Source organism: Acartia tonsa, chromosome 3 (genome assembly GCF_053477335.1).
Source record: "Acartia tonsa isolate MP-2025a chromosome 3, ASM5347733v1, whole genome shotgun sequence".
Taxonomy (NCBI): Eukaryota; Metazoa; Arthropoda; class Copepoda; order Calanoida; family Acartiidae; genus Acartia; species Acartia tonsa.
The window spans coordinates 25705361-25731947 of NC_137262.1; positions in this window are offsets into that span (position 1 = coordinate 25705361).

The window sequence follows — 26587 nt, forward strand, 5'->3', positions numbered from 1 at the left end:
CTACCTATATAACACCATATATGGGTAATGCTAGCCTATTCATGGTAATTTGTATGTGATTTGATAATATTATATGTTTATTAAAGACATTATGTTTATTGTTAAAGTAACCATGTAACCAATCAGTACAAATATGTATGCCTACAACCATGTCTGATTTACGTCACAAATTAACATACAGACACTTGATTGCACAGACAAACACTAAGATCCTGGTTCTAAACTGATGTTATAGCATGTACCTCTTAAAATAAGTTAGTTATTTATTGACTCTCCTACCATCAACTTCTCTTCTGGCTTTAAAAGGTAATGACTTAGTTGTTTGGCATGCATTGTAGTTTAAATTTAGGACCCTTAGTACTTAGCATGAATTGAGCTTAGGCCTTATGTTAGAATTCTAACACTTAGCACAATTCACTGCTTGGGACTTAGGGCACTTTTCTGTCCTACACTACTTATGATTTTAACACTTATCCTGTAAATATTTTCATACTTAACTTATTCACTTGTAATATAAATACACTTTATAAAAACATTTTCCTTCCTTAATACTTAATATACTTATATAATTCCGATCGAATATCAAAACCAACCAATTATTCTTAGATTAAAGCAATATAATACTTCGCGTGGGTCTTTCGTTGAGCTTCCACCAGCTCAACCAAATTCGTATTATACTTGTGGGAATAGAGGGTTAAGCATCTATAATACAAAGTAGCTTGATGTCTGTCCGTCTGTCCGTCTGACCGTCTGTCCGTCTGTCTGTCCGTCTGTCTGTCTGTCCCTTAAGATCTCGGTAACTACTGGACCGATCGGATTCTACTCTTCAGAGAATATACCTACTGGTCCTGTGGTGGTTTTAGGCTATTTTCTTGGGGGGTGGGACACCCCCAACCCCCCCAAAAATAAAAAAAATCCAACCCCCCAAATTTTTTTTTTTACATTTTTTGTAAAATCTCAGTAACTGCTGATCAAATTGGGCTCTACCCTTCTAGGAATATACCTACTGGTCCTCAGGTGGTTTTAAGCTATTTTCTTGGGGGGTGGGACACCCCAACCCCCCCTAAAAATAAAAAAATCCCCACTTCCAAAATTTTTTTTTTTTAATTTTTTTTAAACAAAAACCAGTAATTGGGGTGGGGGAACCCCACTGCAACATGGGGCGAAGCCCCCATGAATACCTCCCCCTGAAAAAAAAAATCAAAATATTTTTTTTTTAATTTTAATTTTTGTGTATGCGAACAACCTAGATCTAATTTTTACGAATTGAAATTTTTGTGTATACGGCAAACAACCTGGGTTTAATTTGTACAAATTAAAATTTTTGTGCATAAAGCGCTCAACCTGGGTTTAATTTTACCACAGAGTAATTAAACAAAGAATATTTTTTTTGAATATTTCTATTAAGGAGGGTTGACTTCCCAAAACTATATAGGGCGAAGCCCCTAGAGGCTAGGGGCGAAGCCGCTAGTTCTAAATAAACGAACCGACGATGAGAATGTCTATGTGTATTGCAGTAAAAGTAGGTTTTAGTAGTACTCATAGAAGAGCGGTCTCCATACCTAGATTTGGACAAACGCCCCATTCGCACTAACATATTCAATGAGCTGTCTCTAAAAGTATTTGTATCCCTTAAAATACTTTAAATTACTCTCCGCAGTGATATGACTATATTGCATTTGATAAATTGTTCACTACTGACGCATTGATTGAGGACATATTTACCTTCTTTATTTCATTTTTGGCGTCAGTTTGATCAACACAATAACATCATGATGAGTATAAACTAAATAGCCTAAAACCTGCAAGCTACTCTAATATAATAGACCTTTTAACATTTTCTTCCTTGTTTTTATGGAATGATCTTTGAATTAATTTTATCTTTATGAGAGAAATATTTTTGTGTACTTTGCATAATTTTCTACAAGTTCTTGTAATAGAGTGTGGAATATGTGTAGACAAGTAATCATCCAAGTATCTATATAATCTACTATTCTCTAGCTACGAAAATATATTCCGTCACAATTTGCATAAAAGGTGGGCGTTGCCATTTTTTTCTGTCACACATTCTTCGTTTAAAAGATTGTCATTAAAATCAGTACCTTTTATAAATACAAATTGCATAGTTTTTCTGGTAGATTGCAGTTTTTCTTTGTGTTACTTCAATAAAACATTTAAAATGTAAAAAATGTTTATAAAAATCGTGATCCTATTTATGATATAAAAAAAAACAATATGAAGTGATTTCGGCTGTCATTTATGGGAAAATATGACTGAATGTAATTCTTTAAGGAACAAAAAGCTAGGTGTATTGGAAGGTAAGATCATAAAAAAGGGTGGTAACCTTTGAAGGCCCTCCCCCTAATCAGCTCAGCTTCTGATAGGGCTTCTCCAACTGTTTTAGATTCGTAACCGGAACTTACAATAGAATGTTGTATATAAATAATTTAGAAATCATACATAAATTTAAAGAACAAGGCCTAAAACTCTAATTTGAATAAATGTATATATGAAAGAAAAATAACTTTGATTAACAGTAATCGACCCAAACACCACACCATAGTAGGCAAGTCAACATGAAAGAAATGATGTTTCAAAATTGGTTTCTTTTTTTCTGCTCTTCTTCCCAGACACCAATAGACAAATGGAATGTAGACAGACATTTTATATAGTGCCTTAAACCCAGGGATATTGGGTTAAAAACATCAAACAGACAACCAACCCTTTGATTGCACCACCTTTGTCTGAGAAGTCCTAACCGTGCATGGTAATGAGTTGCGCCTGTTTATGGGCCAAAGCATTCCACCTATTCTAACTATTTATGTTGCACACCTGACATTGCAGCAGTATGAACCAGTTTTTTAACGTTTTTAGGTATTATATGATTTGCCAAGAAACGAACCTAGTAACAAAGCGAGGGGAGTCCGAGTTAATGAACAATTATTGCCATAGAAGCAATCATATACTTTTCAAACTAAAATAAAACCTTTGTTTCTGCAAACCTATGTACATTTGTCAAACTATGTCATCTGTATTAGTTAGAAAAATCCTCCAAGTTTCCTAAAATGTTATAATGAGCCTGGAACAATTTGTAATGTAAAACAAAATCTAAATTTAAATACTTAAGTATTTCTGAAATTAAACATTCTTCTATTTCTATTTTTTCTCTCGGTTGTAGCTTTACCCCTTTAAAAAATTAAATGAATCTTTTTAATATAGCTGAGATTTAACATATTAAAGCTTTTTTATTTAACTTTTTTTCAACTTTATAGTTAATATGCTAAATTAAGAAGGATTATGGGGAATGCTTGAGGTTATGAGTCTGACACCTGAATGGCAAAACATGTGCAGGTACACGTTAATTATAATTGGTCTAATACGACGACGTAGTGAAATCTTACTTTGCATTTAATAAAGTTCAAGTGTGCTAGGCAAGATTTAAATTATATCCTTTAAACCAACAAATATTGTCTTAAAGTAGTTTTTAATAGCAATATCTGTTCGACTTTTAGGGAAGATTTTAATTAATGTAATGAGTTGCTAGCTAACCTAAGGAAGTTTAACAAGGGCAAGTATGGGCTGCTTTCTATGTCACTGTAACACCAGATACAGCAACCAAACTTAGCTTGAGGAAGCAATGTCCATTTTTTTTGCAAAAGGAATTGATGCATTAGGTACAGCAACAGTCAACAAATAACCAAACATTTGAAACCACGTGTTTTGTTTAGAAGTCCCAACTGGTTGGTAATACGTTGCGTCTCTTTATTGATTAAGGTACTCCCCCGACTTGATGCCATACGTCTGACAAAGCAGTAGTAGTTACCATTTTAAAGTTTCTTGTACGTAGCAGTGTTAAATTTTCACATTATTGTATTAACAACATATTTCATATTATACTTGAAATTTATTGATTTGCCCAGGGCGTTTGATAGTGGCAAAAATTTTACATTTCTCAAGGTTAAAATAATGAATTTTTGATCATTTTCTTTAAAAACTTATGCTATTTTCCAGGCAATTATATTTGATAGAAAGAAAAAAAGAATACATTTTTACATAAAAGAAAGTTTAAAAAACCTAAAATTATTTTCTATAAGTTTCATCAAAGTGTAAAAGAAATTCTTTGCTGGATTAATTCATTCACAGAATGTTGATTTTAATAAGTTAAAAAAAAATTATTTACATCTTAAAGTTGACTGAACGTGTCTACAAAAATCTTGCTTGAAAAAGGCAGGTATCTAAAGGTGTAGGACAATTGCCGATAAATTAATGTACATACCTAATCATGATACACAAAATCACCCATTCTGTAGATAGTAATTAGTGGTTGAAACGTTTAGTCACTCGACTTCATGAACCAACGAATCAAAATTCAATAAAAGCTCTTAAAATTGATAAACAAACGAATATAGTATAATAAACAGCCCAAACAGCCCCTTCCTACCTGACTATCAGGACTATTTAAAGGTGTATAAAGTTGTAGGGTACAAAATAAGAAGAAACAATAAAAAAAATAATTTTTGTGTAATAGTCAAGTAAAATGCTGATAAAATTCAAAGGTGCAATTAAAATCTTCTAATAAGTAGCATTTTTTGTATGGCACCCTCGAACTCTTTTCGTTTTCGTACTGTACATCTTTGTAAAACAGGTATTAACTATATATTCATTACATTTTAGTAATTAATTTCATTTGTTTATTTTTCAATACCTTTCATTTCTTTTTACAATCAGGAAGAAATGTATTATTACTCGCTCCAAAAAGTTTTCTAACACGTTCTCTTATTTGTTGACCAAAACTTATCAATTACACAAACTAAAATTTTAATCTAAAATGGTGATAATACATCAATTAATCGTCCATTGACGTATCCCATAGGATCAAATTAAAAGTTATCCAAAATCTAATATATTCAGCTTTTATAAATTTTTTTACTTACTTTTCCTACATTTAAAAAGTATACTTTCAAAGTGTACACATAAATATATATAGGTCTATAAATTTCATTGACAAAGAAAATTTTTCATAAAATTAAAAAATAAACCTGCTGAAAGTCTTGTTGACAGTGTCGTCATTAAATTACAATCAAATAATAATCAATTTATATAGGAATCTTTCACTAAATATTCGAGCACAAAAAATAAATTTGAAATAAGGGGGGATTGTTTGTTTGTTTATTAGGCAAGGTTAATTTATATTTTGCGATGGGATAGAGCAGCGCAGTTATAGGCTAAACAGGATTTAAGCATAGGAAAAAACATCTAGCACCCCTGCCCTTACTTTCAATTTATTTAAAAAAAAAGGACAGTTACAGGGTTCAATATTTAAAAAAAAATATTTTGACATTGGTTTTTATAGACATTATAGACAGCTTTCCTCGGATATTAAAATTAAGAAAATATAGGATTAAAATCCTAGAACATGTTCTAATCCAGTGGATATTATTTGGTTTTGTAGCCATACTGGAAAAACTTTTAATTACTGTTATAAAATCCCAAATTATTTTTAGGAAAGCACTTCCTCATTGCTCCCTTCACCTTTGTGAATACATTTATTCTTTTACATTTGAATATTATTCAATTTGTCAATGCTTTTCAAATCTGAATGAAGCTTCTATTGAGTTTGAAGCTCTAGCAATGTACAAAAATAAGCAGAATAGATAATATAAATGAATCATTAACAATAACATTTCAATATGTTTGTTTGAGATAAATGTTATTCTGTCAGTAATCTGATTTAGAATCAACCTCTTAATCTAAAACTCAGCTTTAATTAGAAGAACACTAGGAGCATATTAATTATTTGGGTATATATATATATTTTTTTTTTATCAAATTTGCATTATTTAAACTTTGATTTCGAAATTGTGATTCCTAGAAGCATAGGTAATATGTTAATATGCTTAACATTTACGTCTAAAGACTAGCGACCTCCAGGGACACTTGAGGAAGGGGGGCGGGGGAAGTCGACCATTCGCTTTCAATTTTAGTTTTAAAAACAAAAAAAATTGGGGAGAGGATTATTTTTTATTGTGCCCTTGGGAGGGTGGTAGTACCCTCCCTTCAAAATAGTTATAAACCTTCCCAGGTTCTATGAGAAGCTATAGCATATAGGTTTACCGGTTAGCGAGATCCTTCGGCACAAACAGATAGACAAACAGACATCCTGTTAATTTATTATAATGGTACTATTTCTTTAGATAATTATTTTAATATTTTAATTAATGATTATGTAAATAATGTTTAACAGTTTTGAAAAAACACTCATGTAAATTATGATATATGATTCATTCAAATTCATTTTTTCTTGTATTGATTTATTTTTTTATAGATCAAAGAATATACGGAAAAAAGCACATTATATTTTCAAGCAACTAGAACCAAAGTGTTTTATTTTAGATTAGCATTTGAGTGGTTAGCTCCTTATGGATGTTGTCATCCTTGTTTACATATATTGAACAAAACCATAATGAAAACATACATAAAAGTGAGTCTTAAACCGTACATTAACTCTTGTAGAGTGCCAGAACTGAATAAACTAAATAAAAATGTATAAGTTTTGACAAAATTGTACGAAAATTTGTTGCAAAACTTCTTAAATACAGAATACTTTTTAAGGGCATACTTACATTTCTAGGACCTGATTACAGATGCTTCGCTTATAAAATTGTACCTTGTTGTAATAGGAATCAGTACTCTAATCAGGATCAATAGGATAATTATATCTTACAAAAAGTTATTGTAAAAAAATTACAATCAGCGTGTTTTAGATAAACGTACGGACTTTCTGGTAATGATTCTAGAGTTGCTACGATTTCTAAATCGTACCCAACTACTACAGGAATCATAATGCAAAGTTTGAAATCGATAGGACAATTCTAACATGCCTAAATTAACTAAAAAAGCTATCCGTTACGGACGGACCGACCCAAATTATAGAAAAGTTTCGCTTTAAAAAAAGTTTTATTTACAACTAAAATAATTACAATATACAATACATACAAGAAACAACCCTCTCTGAAAAGTTTTAATGTTTATACTCTTTAGTTAACCTCACTTTTACTCCCCTAATAACCACAAGAAAAAAAACTTTTAGCTAATATTCCCCCTCCATATTCTTAAAAATTCACCCCTTACTTACATATAAAAACACAAAAAGTTGTTCTCTCGTTACCCACTTTTTGTTTTAATAGAAATCCAATTTTTAAAACGTAAACAAAACAAGTGCTTTCCCTCAATGTGCTTACCGAGAATTAAACTCCCATCCCAAACATATTTTTAAAATAAATTTAAAATAAGTAAGAACGGTAGTTGTTTGGGCTAACTTTGCGGGTTCTAAGCTTTATGTCCCCTAACCCTAGCGGGCTACCCAGTACCCAATATCATCTAATTCAACGTGACCTGAAGTAGTAAACAAACAAACAAAAAATATTCAATTTAAAATAATGGGGTAGGGGAGATTCTATGCTCGACTCAACACTTTGAAGGAAACTTATGTGTTATGGATTTAGTTATCCTTGTTAAAAAAAATCAACAAATCCCAACATGTATCTAAAATGTCGACGAAATAAGGAAAGATAAGATATTAATCCTTTCAAACCGTTACATAGATAATCCTTTCATAAAAGTAGCAGGATGTGTGTCTTCTGTAGATTTGTAACCGCTGAACCGAAAGCGCTGTATAGGTCCAGAAAAGACATGTAACTATTTTTGGGGAGGGAACCAGAATCTAAAATCGCAAGTGAATGCTCGTCTGCGAGCACTGCGGCAATGGTCAAAAATTTGTCTTTTCCCTTAAGATTACTAATTTCAAACAACATTATTTTCATAGTATCTGTATCCTTGTATTCCATATTTGTAAGATATCAAAATTAGATTTATTCTTTGATATATTTCATATAAGAAAAGGATAATTGTCAATAAGAAATATTGAAAAATGTTTGGTCCACAAAGATTGGAAAATATTGCTGCACTATAATGTATACTGACTTTTAAAAAATAGCCTAAAACCTTCCTATGAAACTAACATAAAGTTTCCACAAAATTAAAAGACCTTCATGTAATAGATATGTTTCAATGATCTTAAGGAGCGAGACAATAGACGATAAGAGATAGGCGTTTTCTGAGATGGGCGTTTTATGAGATGGCCCTAATTTACGGCCTAATGTCAATCCCTTCCTAGTTAGTTCTGTTTTTTTTAGCGGACCTACTCTATGATTACAAATGTCCGTCCATCTGTCTGTCTGTCTGTCCGTTCGAGATTTTTCTTGGAAGGGTAAGGACAGTCATAGACACACACAAAGATCCTGTTACTTTATTATTACTATTTGGTATTAATAAAAGTGGTTATGGCTGACTTATCAACGACAAAATTAAATTCTAAGGAAAATGTGACTACATATGTACTTGGCAGAACAGCAGTACAGATCATACTTCACCCTTTGATAAAATTGTAAACCAGATTTCAACCCAACCTATGCTTTACATATTAGAATATATTATAGGCTATTTATAAGATTAAAACATTTTTAAAAATCTTCCTTACTTTTAATCATTTATCAAGTATTTTGATATCATCATATTTTATTGAAAATATGTTTGATTGAACAATAGAGCTACATCATATAGAGGGTATTACAGTATAATGAATATTTACATTTGAATATATGATAATAAATTCTATAATGAAGGACCTCGCTAACCCTTAAACTAATTTGGTTCTATTTTAATTTTCCTGTGAATTTTAATACCATCTGGTTCATCATCACCACCAGTAAAAGCATCTTTAAGATCGTCATCACCAAAATTAAGATTTAGATTATAATTTTTTACCATATAAAAATACTTTTTGTTTTACGTTTTGGGCTAATTATTATCTCTCAAAAGTATTTAACTACATCCTTAAAACTAGAGGTTGGCAGCTGTCCTCTAAAGTGATAGAGGTCGAATTTCTTATTTTCAAAATTTTCTTTCTTTAAAAAAGCATTAACATTTACCTAAAATTATGTTATGTTATAATCAATGCACAAATCACTTTAAAAAAGTTAATTGAACTGAATCAAACTTAAAAAATTAGAAAAAAGTCTAGAAAAGAGATTTTTCTATTGATTTAGTGGTTTCCATAAATATAAAAACTTACACCCAAAAAAAGATTTTTATTAAATTTCTATGAAATAGAAAGATGCTACAAAACTGATTACTTGGGCTTATAAGGGAACTGTTTTAGTATCTTAGGTCAAAAAAGGTCTGATTTGAAAACATTTTTTATCAGAGTTGTGGCCAAATACATGAACGAACATATAAAAAACTTACAGACTTTATATGCAATTAATTATATTTGGGCAACATTATTAGATATCGTGTCGTCCTCTTTAAACTAGTAACTTTATAACTGTCTACTTTAGTTAAAGGGGGAAGCAGAAAGATTTATTATAAAATCAGATCACGCTTCTCATCAAATCTATTAGATAGAATAAATTATATCAAATATATTTTGGAAATTGTTTTTAAACAATGAAAGGGAGTCTGGACGTTATCATCATATAATTAAGATTATAGTTTATTAAATGTTTTATTAATGTCGAAGTGTTGTAAAAAGAAACCCAATAATGGATATATTATTACTTGGTTGTTACACCAGATTATTATGTAACCTAATTCTCTACTAAAATACATTTATATATTTCCTATTGACTGCAAATAGTTTTGTTTAATTCTATTTCATATTGCAATTCACTTCAAAGTGTTCATGTAAAATGTCAATTTTAGAGTTTTGACATAAATATTAAAATGAAAAATTATAAGATTAAGACCAGTTTTGTTAGCACCTAGGGGCTAAAGGTCCGGGATAACAAAACTGGTATTGATAATATAAATATTTTTAGTATTCGTAGAAAATTGTCTGTAATATGTTGTTATACATGATTTTTCAGTATGGAGGAGAACCGGTTACAATACTGGAAAATGTATCCTTTTATTAGCCGCAATTGCTTCTGGCAAATAAAGCTTTAAAAATAATTATATTCGTCTTGTAATATGAATAATTTTAACAATAGAAAGTATAAAAATCGGTTTATAACAACTTAAAAATAATTAGCCTTTTCCATGAACAATTTTGAAGACTAATTTCGGTTCCAGGACAAACGCAGGAGTCCCAAACGTCGGAGTGGACAAACACAGGAGTGTTAAAATAAAAATTTAATTAAGTATTTCTATACAGATTAGGTTAGGTTAAGATATGAATGTACAAATAAGCCCCCCTCAGTGGTTAGGCATTTAAAAAACCTTTAAGCTGGTCTAAAATAGGTTAGGTTAGGTTAAGTGTCCACCTCTGCGTTTGTGCACTCCTACGTTTGGGACTCCTGAGTTTGTCCTAGGACCCTAATTTCTAATAATTAATTTGGGTCAGGTTAAGTTTGAATGTTTTTCTTCAGCGTCTATACTTTCCAATAGCCAGATAAAATGTTTGAATTCATTTTCATATAAAACTTTTAAGTTAAATTGAATGAACGCAATATAAGTTTGCAATCTCTTCAATTTTGTAAAAATGAGAATTGCCATGAATCAGCGCTAATAGCCAGTGATAGATAATAATAGGATTGTTGCAAAAATACAATTGTTGTCAAGTAGGTTGTATTTTAGAGTGTCTATTTGTCAATTAAAACTTCAATAACCAAAACAGAAAGATTATATTCTGAATTTAGAGAATCTTCATATAGGTCCCAGTTTTATAATGATTTAGTGATTGGTCAAAAAAACTTCTCAAATATCCTAAAATACTCCCTATAAATCTTTGAATTTAGTATTAGTACTAGTATTAGTAATGGAAGAAGGAAAAATTTGAGCATTAAGGGGGGGGGGGCGTAATGACATAAGCTCTTAAACCGTGAGCAAAATGGTCTAAATATTGAGCTAGACCCTTCAAACTTGGTATATAAGCTTAGTCCTATAGGTATTACATCTAAATGGCAAAAAAATCAAAAAAATTTTATTTTTAGGTTAGGTTAGGTAAGAAAAACCCTGCGGAAATGGGTTTTTTAGGCTTTTTTGGTCTATTTTGATGTGGAAACTTGCCTTAAATTGTTTTTTCTTAGGGTATTAATTTAAATACACTGTATCTATTCATATGGACATTATTTAAGATGATTCAGCAAGTCGGGGACCGACCTTAGGGGGCTAGGTGGGTTGCCCGCAGGGGTTAAGTTCATTTTTCCCAATATATTTGTTGTGATACATCAAATTATAGGTTTTTTAGGTCAAGGAACTCAAATTCAGAGCTAAAATAAGCATTAGACTAATCTGAAGCTAGCCCCAGCGGGCTAGGTTGGTGGCCTGCAGGGGTTAAGTGCATTTTTTCTAATATATATCTTATTATATATCAAACTATAGGTTTTTTAGGTCAAGAAACTCAAATTCTGAGCGAAAATTAGCATTAGACTGACCTGAAGCTAACCCCCCCGGGCTAGGTTGGTTTTCTGCAGGGCTTAAGAGCATTTACCTAACCTAACCTAGAAACTTACTTATATTTTCACAGGTTTTTTTCTTGAATAAACTGTGTCTATTAATGAGGACTTTATTTAAGATGATCCAGCAAGTCGGGGACCGACCCCAGCAGGCTATGTGGGTGGCCTGCAGGGGTTAAGTGCATTTTTCCCAATATATATGTTGCGATACATCAAATTATCAGTTTTTTAGGTCAGTTAACTCAAATTCAGAGCTAGAATTAGCATAAAACTAATCTGAAACTAGCCCCAGCGGGCTAGGTTGGTGGCCCGCAGGGGTTAAATGCATTATTTCCAATATAAATCTTGTTATATATCAAAATAAAGGTTTTTAAGGTCAAGAAACTCAAATTCAGAGCTAAAATTGGCATAAGACTTGCCTGAAGCTAACCCCTGCGGGCTAGGTAGATTTTCCACAGGGCTTATGTGCATTTTACCTAACCTAACCTAGAAACATACTTATTTTTTTTTTTTTTTTTTCCTTGAATAAACTGTGTCTATTAATGAGGACATTATTTTAGATAATCCAGCAAGTTGGGGACCGACCCCAGCGGGCTAGGTGGATGGCCCACAGAGTGTAGTGCATTTTTTCTAAAGTATGTGTTGTCATACATCAAATTTTAGGTTTTTTATGTCAAGAAACTCAAATTCAGAGCTATTTTAAGCATTAGACTGACCTAAGGCTAACCCCCGCGGATTAGGTGGGTGGCCTGCAGGAGTGAATTTTCCAAATTAGGTGTTGTTATACATCAAACTATAGGTTTTTTAAGTCAATTTGGAGCTAAAAAAACACAATAGCAACCTGATGCTAGTTTTTTCGTGGTATGTGGTATACATTAAATTAAAAAATTGTATCCTATTTGCATATTAAATTCTTCCACCGCTAACATTGTACTATCAAAATTAAAATTCTTTCAAATATATGCCATATAAATGTAGTTTAACCAATTAACCAGGAAAAAATATGCAGTTCACTAAATTAAGTTCAAATGCATTTCGTGAAACTACCCCTTTGAATTTCTGGACCTAAAAAACCTATAATTTTATGTATGACAACTAAAAATGCACTTAACCCCTGCGGGCCACGCACCTAGCCTGCTGGGGTCTTAAATCTTAAATAATGTTCTAATAAATAGACACAGTTTATTCCAGAAAAAAACCATAAAAAAAAACAAGTAAGGTTCTAGGTTAGGTTAGGTAAAATGCACTTAAGACTTGCAGGCAACCCACCTAGCCTGCTGGGGCTAGCTTCAGATTAGTCTGATGCTTTTATTAGCTGTAAATTTGAGTTTCTTAACCTTAAAAACCTATAGTTGGATGTATGACAACACATACTTTTTAAAAAAATGCATTTAACCCCTGAGGGACACCCACCTAGCCCGCTGGGGTCGGTCTTCGACTTGCTGGATCATCTGAAATAAGGTCCTCATGAATGGACAGTTTATTTGAGAAAAAAACCTTAAAAAAAATATTAAATGTAAGTTTCTAGGTTAGGTTAGGTAAAATGCACTTAAGCCCTGTGGGGTATCTATCTAGCCCGCTGGGGTTAGCTTCAGATTAGTCTAATGCTTATTTCAGCTCTGAATTTGAGTTCTTTGACCTAAAAAACATATAATTGGATTTATCACAACATATATATTGGGGAAAATGCACTTAACCCCTGCCGGCCACCCATCTAGCCCACTGGGGTCGGTCTTTGACTTGCTGAATTATCTAAAATAAGGTCCTCATGAATGGACAGTTTATTCTAGAAAAAAAACCTAAAAAAAATAATAAATGTAAGTTTCTAGGTTAGCTTAGGTAAAATGCACTTAAGCCCTGTGGGCAACCCAGCTAGCCCGCTGGGGTTATCTTCAGATTATTCTAATGCTTATTTTAGCTCTGAATTTGAGATCTTTGACCTAAAAAACATATCATTTGATGTATCACATCATATATATTGGGGAAAATGCACTTAACCCCTGCGGGCCACCCACCTAGCCCGCTGGGGTCGGTCCCCGACTTGCTGGATCATCTTAAATAAAGTCTTCATTAATAGACACAGTTTATTCAAGAAAAAAACCTGTAAAAATATAAGTAACTTTCTAGGTTAGGTTAGGTAAATGCTCTTAAGCCCTGCAGAAAACCAACCTAGCCCGGGGGGGTTAGCTTCAGGTCAGCCTAATGCTAATTTTCGCTCAGAATTTGAGTTTCTTGACCTAAAAAACCTATTGTTTGATATATAACAAGATATATATTAGAAAAAATGCACTTAACCCCTGCGGGCCACCAACCTAGCCCGCTGGGGCTAGCTTCAGATTAGTCTAATGCTTATTTTAGCTCTGAAATTGAGTTCCTTGACCTAAAAAACCTATAATTTGATGTATCACAACAAATATATTGGGAAAAATGAACTTAACCCCTGCGGGCCACCCACCTAGCCCCCTGGGGTCGGTCCCCGACTTGCTGAATCATCTTAAATAATGTTCATATGAATAGATACAGTGTATTTAAGTTAAAACCCTAAGAAAAAACAATTTAAGGCAAGTTTCCACATCAAAATAGACCAAAAAAGCCTAAAAACCCCATTTCCGCAGGGTTTTCCTTACCTAACCTAACCTAAAAATAAAAATTTTTGGATTTTTTTGCCATTTAGATGTAATACCTATAGGACTAGGCTTATATACCAAGTTTGAAGGGTCTAGCTCAATATTTAGACCATTTTGCTCACGGTTTAAGAGCTTATGTCATTACGCCCCCCCCCCCTTATAAGCAATAGTTTTATTCTACAATAGTTTTTAATTTCTTCAAGTCCAGCATGATCTAAGCTATAAACTGACCTTTATAGATTAAACCTAATTTTGCCCTAGACTTAATCAAACAAAGATATTATGCTAGATACTCAGAAAGATCAACCCTCTTTTTTTGTATTATTTAATGGAAATGCAATTTGAGATCAATTTTGTAGTTCACTTCAAGCTTAAGCCAACAGTCAAGAACAAAAATTGCAAAATGTTCGATCAAAACAGTATAAAATTTAAACTAAAAAAAACTTTCATATGTATCCAATATAGCGTTATCACACCCCTCCTTAACCAAACTTTAGATTAAAAAATTTTTCCAAACATTTGGACAATTGGGCGTTCAAATAAGACCTAGTGGTAGTTAGAATCAGTTGAGAACAAAATCCTAGCCGTTCCTTCTTGCCAGATATCGCCATTTAAAGATTTTAAGTAAAATTACACTAAAAATTCAAATACAAACTTAAATCTTCTTTCAATTTTTTAGTATAATTTTAGTGAGACAGCCCCAAAACAGAGTATCTTTGCTCCTGTGGCCATACTGACTGTCTGGAGTTCCTAACAGAGAGTGCCTTTATGTGTTAACACAAATAGGGATTCGAACCCATTCCCAAAACTAACAAATGTGGAATAGCTGTGTATTACAGCATGATGACAGTATTTTTAACACTGATAGATGGATGGCCAGCGAAGGCAAGGCATATCCTAACCAGAAAACCTGATCATTCACCCACAGGCCCCAGTGGAACACCTTTGAGGTCTGCACCACATGTTTACTGGGGTGTTGTTCACCTGCTCCCATGGATTAGGCAGGTTTAGACCCAATGGTACCCTCAGACTCCCATTAACCCTGCCATTTGGGCCAAGTTTAGAGTGATGTTACACACCTGGAACATGAAATGGGCCGTGAGATGCTCCCCTGCCAAGATCAGCACAGCTGCCACAGAAGGATAGCTACAGGTGGTGGGCCGCATACATTTCTTAAGATGCAAGTTAGCCCCATTCTGATCTTAATCCTCCAGGAGATCATAGTAGTGTGCATTTTAAACCATACCCTGAGCCTGGGAGGGTTCTTTCTGATGGAGTTGGGGACACAGTTACAGTTTGACAGACCTGAGCTGGTGGTATGGATCAGTTGGGAGAGTAGCCATGGTCGCCCCCACTCACACTAACCAAGTGGCCCCAGCCCTGCCAAGCCTGGGACCTGGGTCTTTCCCACAACCAGCGGCTGAAGGCAAGAAGCGCTCTAGCCGTACAGTTAACTGTCTGGCCAGGGCTGCTTTCAAGGGGCCACTGCAAGCCACAGCCCTTGTTCCCATCAAATTCCCTGAGGTCAAGGTGCACCTAAGCTGACAGATGAAACCCTGAAACTGGACAGGGGCTATTCTTAGTTGTACACCCCCGTCCCCCATGGTGTTCAATGTGCCTGCAGGAGGTGCGACTGCATCAAACTGCCCCCCCAGGACAGAGATGGTGGTCAAGACCAGGCCAAACTTCCAGTGCAGCGGCCTGACTATGGGGACCCCAGGTACAAGTTCAACAAGGAGCTGACCCTGCTTATCACAAACAACAACTAGAGGGAATCCAGAGGGGCATGCATTGCCCAAGCCCAATATACAAATTACCACTGTCGTGCTGTAATATACAGCTATTCCACCTTGGATAGTTTCAAACAGTAACTGTGTCCCCAACTCCCTCAGAAAGAACCCTCCCAGGTTCTAGATGCACACCACCATAATCTCCTGGAGGATCAAGATCAGTGTAGTGCTAATTTGCATCTTCAGCGAAGGTATGCGGCCAACCACTTGCAGCTATCCTTCTGTGGCAGCTGTGCTGATCTGTGATTGGCAGGAGAGCATCTCATGAACAGGGCATGGGCCAGGTGTGTAACATCACTCTGAGCTTGGCCAGGAATAATGGGAGTCTAAGGGCCTCAATAGGTCTCAACCTGCCCAATCCTAGGGTGCAGGTGAACAACACCCCAGTAAACATGTGGTGCAGACCTCAAAGGTGCTCCACTGGGGCCTGTGGGTGAATGATCATGTTTCTGGTTAGGATAGGCCTTGCTGTCTATCTGTCAGTGGTAAAAATATTGACCTCATGCTGTAATACACAGCTATTTCATGTTGGTTAGTTTTGGGAATGGGTTCGAATCCCTATTTGTGTTAACACATAAAGGCACTCTCTGGGAACTCCAGGCAGTTAGTTTGGCCACAGAAGCAAAGATACTCTGTTTTGGGGATGTCTCACTAAAATTATACTAAAAAATTGAAAGAAGATTTAATTTTGTATTTGGATATTTAGTGTAATTTTACTTAAAATCTTAAAATGGCGATATCTGGCAAGAAGGAACGGCTAGGATTTTGTTCTCAACTGATTCTAACTACCACTAGGTCCTATTTGAACGCCCAATTGTCCGAATGTTTGGAAAATTTTTTAAATCTAAAGTTCGATTAAGGAGGGGTGTGTTATATAAAGATAACAGGATATCTTTGTGTGTGTCTGTATGAAATACCAAAGGATCTTGCTTTTGATCTCGATTTGGTTCCCCTTTAACCCTTAATGGTCGGGGGGGGGGGGGGGGGCGTTGAACGCCCCACCATCCGTTTTTTTCTATCTCATTTTCTGTGTGTGAAAGATAAAGAGCCCAAACTGCGTGACTTTTTAAGTATGGGTATAACACATAACTGAGAGTTGGAATTTTTCGAATATCTCCATCCTGGCGGGCACAGGATGCCAGCAAACCTGGCAGGGTCATCCAGGTAAAGAGCAAAAATATTTTTTTTGACTAAAACAAAGCATTTTATCATACCAAAATACTAAAATATCCTCTAGTAGTACATCCTTATATGAAATACAGGAGTTCAAGTCACTTTCAGGTTCCAGGTATGATCCTGCAGGTCCTGATCCTCCAGGTCTCCAGAAATCTTTAAAAGGCTCCTGTGGCCGCAATTTTTAACTTAGAGACTTCAAATTTTAAACTTAAGCTTTTCTTATATGTCTACATAACGTATTAAAATTTCATAAATATTCGCCGCCGTTTTCCCGCCGACCGCCGACTGCGGCGGCTGGCAGCTGTCAAGTACAGCTGCGGCCGCTGAAATTTATATTTTGATATTTCTAATGTAAAATTTACATAAAGATAAACATTTTCTGGAAAAAAATTTATCTTCTAGCTTCAAAAATAAGAAAATTACAGCCGTTTGAAATTTTTTTAGTAAAAAAGACCTAAAAACAAAGGTTGTAAAATAAAAGGGTGAAGGAAGCAAAAATTGACTTAGACTTATAAAAGGACGGAAATTCACTATCAAACAGGGGACTTGCACAAAAAAATTTAGCCCTCTAGCTCTATTGGGAACTGAGATAATGAGGGGGGGGGGCGTTGAACGCCCCCCCCCCCCCGACCGATTAAGGTGCGGCAAGGGGCCCGACTGTTAAGGGTTAAAATGTAGATTATCAAAGGTACTATTATTAGGGATATAGGGTCATAGCTGGTTATATTTAGTTATGATGTGATGATGTTGTATGAGTGAGTTGCACCTGGACTGAACAGTCAATTTGTTAACTGATGGCTAGACTCTTGGTCCTTCAACTCATACCCGTGGTACAGTAAATAGCAGACAACCAATCTTTGTCTGAGATGTCTTAACTGTGCATGGTAATGAGTCGCGCCTGTTTAGGGCAAATGCATTCCCCCTACTATTTGTCGCGCACCTGACATAGCAGCAGAAGGAACCATTTTTAACGTCTTTAGTTATTACGCGTTGTCGGACCGAGATTTGAACCTATCACCTCCACGACGACGAGCGGATGCGCTACGTGTTGAGCCACGGTCGCAGGTTTATATTAGTTAACACTTTTTTGTTTATTTTTGTTTTATTTTTGTTTTTTTATTTTAATAAATAGATTATGAATTGATATTCTATTTAATTATAAGAAACAGAAATATTACATGGAACATTGTAAAACTATTGTTTTAGAATATTTTACCAAATATGAAATAAAAACATATATAAATATTTCAAAACTAAATTCTTCGGCTGTTTAATAAATGATAACATTTGAACTACATGGCATGGACACCAGTGCTGCAAAGAATATAATTGATTGACAATAGATAAAGGGTTATTTAGTTTTCAAAGAATTGTTTATTTAAACTTGGACCTAATTTTGTTAACTGTGTCAAATACAAAATTGTTGTGTCAAACATAAAGAGAAAGAGTAAGAGAAAGATAGAGAGATAGAAAGAGAGAGAGGGGGGGAGAATGAGAGAGAAAGAGTAAGATAGAAAGAGAAAGGAAGAGACAGAGATAGACGGTTATAAAAATAAACAAACTGATTATAGAGTTGGGGATCTAGGTAAATATAGTTAAGTCATACCGGAAAATTGAAATTCATTACAGATTTTCTATTAGTAGATCTTAGATCATTACATATTCTAAGTAATAATGAAAAAATACTAAAAATCAAGTTTTAAGTGACTCTTTTTGAAGTAAAATGAATAAATATCCATCATTAACTATATTTCATGATTTTATACTGTTACAATATATATTATGCAAATTTGTTATTCAGACAAAATGGGGAAGAAAAAATTGAAAGTGAAATGAGTCAAATTAATAAATTATTTTTTCAGGGACTTGATACTTTGGAAATTTAAAAAAGATTTGGCAGAGATCACTGCACATTTAACATTTAAATTTTTCATTAAAATACTAAATTAAAAAATATTTTGTTCACAATAATTCACAAAAAATCAATTGACGTATTTGCAAAAGAATCCAATCAAATTAGAATTATTTTTTAGAACATAATTTAGCAAAGGAAATTATTTTCATTCTTAAGAAATTAAAATGGAAATATACAATTTAAATTTTACCATGTAGTACAAAATGTATAGTTTAACAAATTCTTTTTTTTGTTTTAAATAGAATATAATTTTCCTTATCTAAATATATGAAATTCTAATTGAAATGCTAGTAGCAGTCTCCAGTGTAAAACAGTTATTTGATTATTTCCTATGCATATTGCATTATATGTGTAATACAATAGGACATTATGCTTACCTATTATTCAATATCAGTAACCTACAAATAATAAAGTTACACTTTTTAGAAAGTTTGTACTTTTCATATTAGTAACTCACTATGAAAGGTGATCTGAAAGAGAAAGAAGTTGTATTTTAAGGATATATCAAATAGTTCTGTGTAAGTTTTATTTGTAAATAAAATTATATAATTCTCTTGCCCTATAACTTTATTGGGAATAACCCATTAATTATACTTTGTTTTATATTATACAGTGTACAATATGTGTCCTGAATAAGTAGAATGATTGTATATCCTACTTTCTGATGTATTATTTTTATTATGTATTTACTATTAATATCATGTAGTTGTACTTTTTTGTTATTAAATATGTTTTGATATATGTATCTATTATTTTATATACTACATAACGTAGTCAAATAGATAAAACTTTCTCCTGGATGTTAATCTGCACAGGAGAGGTTAACTTTTTTCAGGATATCTATTTAAGTTTTTTACATTTGGGGTACTCTACCTCAAATCCTCTTCTTATTTATGCATGATTTATCAAAAATTTCAAATAATGTGCAATTAAGATTAGAATTAGATAAAAATTGGAGAAAAATTCATAAATTGGTAGACAAATTTATTTACAAATTTTACATAATTTATTGTACATTATGTATTCCTAATTAGATATATTTTGATTACAAACAGATAATTTAATCTTCATACTATGTGTATCACTGTTTCTTAAGTGCATTAATTAAACTTGCCTTTGTCTTCATTTCTATATAAATAGTATAAAAATTTGTACTAAGAAATATAATCTTCCAGAAAGGTTTAGATTTATTTCAACTAGATTTAAACTGGCCATACTGTCAAGAAATGTATTGTATCATATTATGGACAATGTCCATCAAAAACTATGCAAAGAAATATACCCTTTTTTGGTCAGGGCTAGCAGCCCCATATTGCTAACAAAAAATATCAATCTTATGTTTGGTTTTGATATGACCTTTTTCTTATTACAAAGAACTTAGTATAATACAAAGTGATAGAAGTATATCTTAGAAGGAGTACCTTTTCCTTAAAAGTTTTAAATGCATAAACTGAAATATTTTTATAACCAAATTTCCTTTGAAAACATACATAAGATAAGGAAAATAAAACTTCAGAGAAATTTAAATTTGTGACCTCAAACAATTTTTTTGAACTGATTAAAAATGCATGTATCGAGGATAAGAAATATATATAAATATCATTTTATGTAATCGCTTCCAAATGTATAAAGATTTAAAATTTCAATACTTTTACGTACTGTTTCTCATTAATTTATTATGATTAAAGTTAATGTACAAAAGTTGATAAGAAGTTAAGATTTAAAGTTTATGCTATGTGTGTGTGTGTGTGTAGCCATAGTTTCTTAGGGTTTGGACCTTAGTAGTCATGGAGTAGGACGAGACACTTTTGCTGTATATCATACCAATTTCTTCTTATATCTACAACTACACAATGAAAGGCTATAGACATTTATTTTATGTTCAAAATTCGTATTGTACAATAAATAATTAAATATACACTTCTAAAATTATATTTAAGAAATCATTTAATGTCTAAAATATGAATTTTAAATAATTATTGATATCAATTACAAGAAATTTGGTAGAATTTGAAGAATTTTTCTATGAATATTTCTGAATATTTTATCTAGAAATATTTGCTCCATATTTTCTTTTTCAATTCATGATACAATTTTCTTATTTTGTTCAGATCTTAATTAAATTAATCTTGATATAAGTTCGTCCGAAAGGATGTTTGGAACGGGTAGCTTTATTCGTTCATTTAGGAATAATAGTCCTAGCAATTTGGAACTGAGCATGATGATTTCTGTACAATTCCGAAAGCATAGCAACTATATAATCATCATTGGAAAGTACATGTTGAGTCAAATTCTGATTGGCTGGAACAAAACAGCTGTGTACAAACTTTTTCACCAATAAATAATCTATAGAATCTATCTAAATATTTTTTTACCATATTGTCTTATCCCTTTAGATCCCTGGATGTTACTTGTTAAAGTTTTTGTTGAGTCGAAACTCAGGTTTATGTTTCTACAGCAGTGTCTCCATAATTTTACCAATAATAGGATTTTTGTATGATAACATATGCTCTATGAAAAAGTCTATAAAATTGCTATGAAATTGCTTTAATTGCAAGATGCTTAATATACGAGCTTAATCATATCTAAATGTTAGAATAAAAGAAATTCAAGTTATGAAATTGGTATGGCAACTACATTAGTATTCTGTAATAACTATATATAGTATATTCTACAAGCAGCTACGCCCCTAGAGTCCTCTATGGGCACTTGATGAAAGGGGAGTTGAATTCGATCAGCCAATTTTTATCCCCCAAAATAGTTATAAACCTTCCATGGACCTATGAGAACCATATCGGTTCAACAGTTAGTGAGATCCTTCGGTACAAACAGAGACTTACAAATATCCTGTTACTTTATTTAAAGGATTGAAAGAAATATTTATGCTTATATATAAAAGCTATGCTGATCAAAGTTATACGTTGTATATAGTATATTTATTGAACAAAAAGGTAAAAACATCTAAGGTAATAAATCTTAGCTTGTCTATCATCTCTTTACTACCCAATATATATAGTATAAATATAAATACTGCTTGGAAAACCATCTTAATATACAAAATACCATGTGTTAACTATTAGAGTAAAACACTAAAGGGGGGAGGGTTTAAATACCTGTATGTCCCCATCCTAAGGACCTTGTACCAACTCTCAATTGGGTTATTGAAAATCAACCAATAGAGTCGGGAATATTAACACAGCCAAGTAGTAGAAATCAATTTGCTAGGAGACTAAAAAGGTCCTTCAAAAGGAGGGCAGGTAGTAATCTCTATATACTTCTATACTATAAATCTGTTGCTTAACAAAATATGAAGCTTTTAATAGATTTGCCGTTATCTATTTTTATTGAATGTAAAAATTCAAGCCTAATTATAATGTTGTATTTCAATATTTAACTATTTTTATATTAATTGCTATCATAGTCAAAAGAACAATAATATGTAGTGAATGGATTAATACATATATAGAGACAAATCTTTTATAAAATCTGAATTTAAAGACTTTATAACATTCTATCTAATTTCTCTAGAAATCAGGAAATGAAATAATTATATCGTATAATTTAATAATTTTGTTTTCTTTTAAAAACAGCAAAAATTATCATGTTAAAAAGAGACATTGCGCTGCACTGCCTAAATGGTATCTAACTATAAATCCTAATACTGTTTGAAATCGGTATGGAAATTTTGACACGCCTAGATTTACGGAGGACAATAAATGTAAAAATCTTCGCTTTTGAATGAAAAAAATTATTTAAAAATATAACATAATAAAAAAAGTCAAGAAACTCGATATGAAGCAAATAATAGTGTTTAATATTTTCCTCTACTGCTTTATAACATATTTTATGTTTAACTCTTAAAGTGTTGTCAATACAAAATGTCAAAATAATTCCTAGAAATCAGCAACATTGATGAATAACTCTAAAGAGATTATCTTTCTTAAAATGTACTTTTAAAAAAATTTTTGGACAATTTAATTGTATTATATAATTTAGATTAGGTTAAGTTAAGTAAAGTTAGATAGCTCCACAAGGATGGATAGTACCCGATAGGGAGAGGAAACTGCAGGATTTTTCTTCTTAAAATGATGTGGTAAAACGCTTTGCTAAAGTCGGAAAAAAAATTAAATATTGAAAGAATAGAACGCATTCCTTGTAATTTAAAAAAAAGAGAATCAATGACGGATAATCCTAGATTTTGTAGATAATTGAGACTTAACCCGACTGTACAGTTTGTTGATATGCATCCACTATTCAAACTAATTTGGTTTGTTGTCTGTTAAGTATATATTGTTATTCTTTTTCCTTACTTAATAATGTGTACTATGGGAAGGACATCTATTAAGGAAAATATGTTGCTTTATGACTGAATAGTGAAAAGTTATAGCAAATATTTATGGGCAGTATGTAGAAGGCAATACTCTTTTAACATACATACATATATTGGTGTTTTATCAAACTTACCAAAAAATGAAAATATTTGGAAAAAAAGTCCCTCGATAAAGCAAGCTTTTTTTCTGAGGTTGGTTGGCGGCTTATTCGCTCTCTTCCAAAAAAAAGGTATTGAATACATATAAAGGTATTAAAAACACACTTGAAGCCCTTTAATAGAGGAAAACAACATAATTTTAAAAATCTTAATCAAAAGCAGAGAAAATCACGTTTCTCTCAATTAAAAAAAAAAAAAAACGTGGAGGTTCATCTTAATTCATGTTTATGTTACAGTAGATTGAAATCAAATATATATTTTAATATATAAATGAAGACCCAGGGAGGGAGAATATATTTGACCCAAAGTTTAATTATCATCTTTCATAAGTTTGCTTAAAATTTTTTTGGGTACTTATTGAATATTATTTTATTTATAAACACTATTACAATAATTTTAATAAATAGTTTGGGTAATTATGATCAATTTAATTGGGGGTATGTATACAACAATTTATTGTCCATTGTCATATTCCTTGGGTTCCCTGATGTAGACATGATATTTTGTGTAAATGTATCTATTTATGTTTTGGTTTAATGTCCTGAAAACTGTAAACGAAATATAGAATCCAGGGAGGGGATAACAGCAACTAATTTGATACACACAATTTTTTACAAAAAATAAATTTTTATACATCTTCAATGATAGTAAACAAAATTACCCCTTATGCAAACTAAAATTCAAGGTGAAAAAGTTTGGACACTACTAGTTTTAAACCAACTAATCATTAATAAAAGCACCCAAAATATTTAAGCCAACGAATAAGAAAGTAACCGTAATTTACAGTAAAATGTCCTCTACTTCCATGCCGAATAAGACACTTAAAAATATGAAAGATTAATTATTTTTTTATAACCCTATCCCTCTAATCCTGATAAACACATAAATGCATAATAAAAAAATATTACACTATTAGCTTCAAGGAAAAATTTCATTTTTGATTTCTTTTCATTTGTAAAAGGAAACTAATAATATGGAAGATTTTTCTGTTTTTTAAAGCAAATTTACAGCTGATACCTTATATACAGTAATAGCTTTCATTTAGGAAGGAGTATGTTATTGATGTTGAACTACAAATTAAAGTTAAACTTGTAACCAAAGTTATAAAACCACGTTATTTTATTTGATGGCTTTAATTCGTTGAGTACTTTTGTTAAATTTTATTTAGCTGGGTATTAAGATTCAAAGAAGTTTCAAACCTTTCATCCAATAATTTTAATCCATAGATGGGGTAATTTTTTTTATCAATATTGGGGATGTACGGTAAATCAATGTACCATTAATTGTATAATCCCTTAAGATCCCTGGTCCTTTTAATTTTCAGTAGCGCAGCTACTCTATAAATTTGAGTTTTCTATACTATATAATATCTGCATGCTTATCTATCATTAGTTTACTAATGAAAAAAATTGTCTTTTATTTAAGATGAAGCTGCAAGTAATTGTAAATAAGAAACAATGTTACACCCAGAGATCTTAAGGTATAAGACAATGGACAAAAAATTGATGTATATACTCCAAATCATGAGAAACAAATTAACACGTTTTTATATTAAAATTATTAATTGAAAAGTTTTGACTCTTCTAATTTATACATACCAATCAAGATTAAATAAAAGTACCCAAAGTTAAATGCAAGAAATGAGAGATACCAGTATATTGAAGATGAAGAAAGTTGTTAAAAAAATAAGCATGTGACGTCATAAAAATGATGGATTATCCATCTCTTTTTTAGTGGTTTTCTTTCCCACTCCTCCTCTCTTCATTCCTCATTTTTGCGACGTCAGAATTTTCTTTTGAGCAACATTCTTCATCTTCCTGTATATTTTGCATCCCTGTGTCCCCTCCCTCCCTGTGTTATAACATATAAAGTATTCATTGTATTGGTGAAAGATAGTAAATTATTTATCTAATGCACTTTTACATTCATTACATACAAGGGAGGGAGGGGAAATTGGACTGTAAATTGTACTGAGCTGGATCGTTAAATATGTAGCCGTAGCCGTGTCCGTAGTCGTAGCCGAAGCTGTAGCCGTCGCCACTGCCAGTGCTGCCAATAAAACATGGATTTTAAAATGTTTAAAGTTTTTAAGTATTATTATTATTATTTTTTCATATTTTTACTGAAAATTCAAAAAGTGGTTGTGATTTAAAGATCGCATATAGCCGTGGCCACGCGTAGACAATTTGATTTAAAGATCACTATTAGGTTAGTGGCTGTACCTCTGGCAGCGGCGACGGCAACGGCTACACATTTAAAGATCCAGCTCTGGTACCCAAAGTTTTATAAACACTCTTTTCTTATTTGTGGTTTAAAACCTTTGGGGACTTAAAAGTTGAACCTATACATTTATCTACATAGAGGGTAATTTTGTTTATAATCATTGTGGATGTACATAAATTTATCTCCATTGTCTTATCCACTAAGATCCTTGATTACTAACATTGTAAAAATTCATTACAACCTAGGATGAAAACATCCATATTAAGTCAACAATAAAATATGAGTATGTGTTAATATTTGATTTTGAACAACGTTTTATGTATAAAACTTAGCTAATACGGACCTAGAGGCCACTAGAGGGGTTGGGAAAGGGGTGGGTGAGTTGACCCCCAACTTTCAATCATAGTTTCAAAAAGATTTTTTTTTCAAATGTAAATTATTGTCAAAAAAAATCTTCATGTAATAATTTGGATCGGTATGACATTTCTAATACGCCAAAATGACTATTAAAGCTATCAAATGCGGATACACTGACGTACAGACCCTTAAATGTAGATCCGCTTTGAACTAACTATTTCACAAGAACAATGGTATACAAGCAAATTGTTAATGGTTTTATGACGTCATCAAATACCTGTTATAAAATTAGATAATAGCATTAATAAAATTAAAAACATTTTAAGAAAACGCTTTATTAAACAAGGATTACAACATCGATGTGTAACGAAGCACTAAAAAAATCATTGATTGGAATAAACTGGTTTTTACAAAGTACCGTGATTAATATAAAGGTTTACTTTGTATAATGACTAGCGGTTTCGCCCTAGACACTAGGGGCTTTTAGGGTACGCGCCTTAAAAATGATGTGATTATCGAAATACTTACATCTTCTATTACCTACCCAGCCGAAA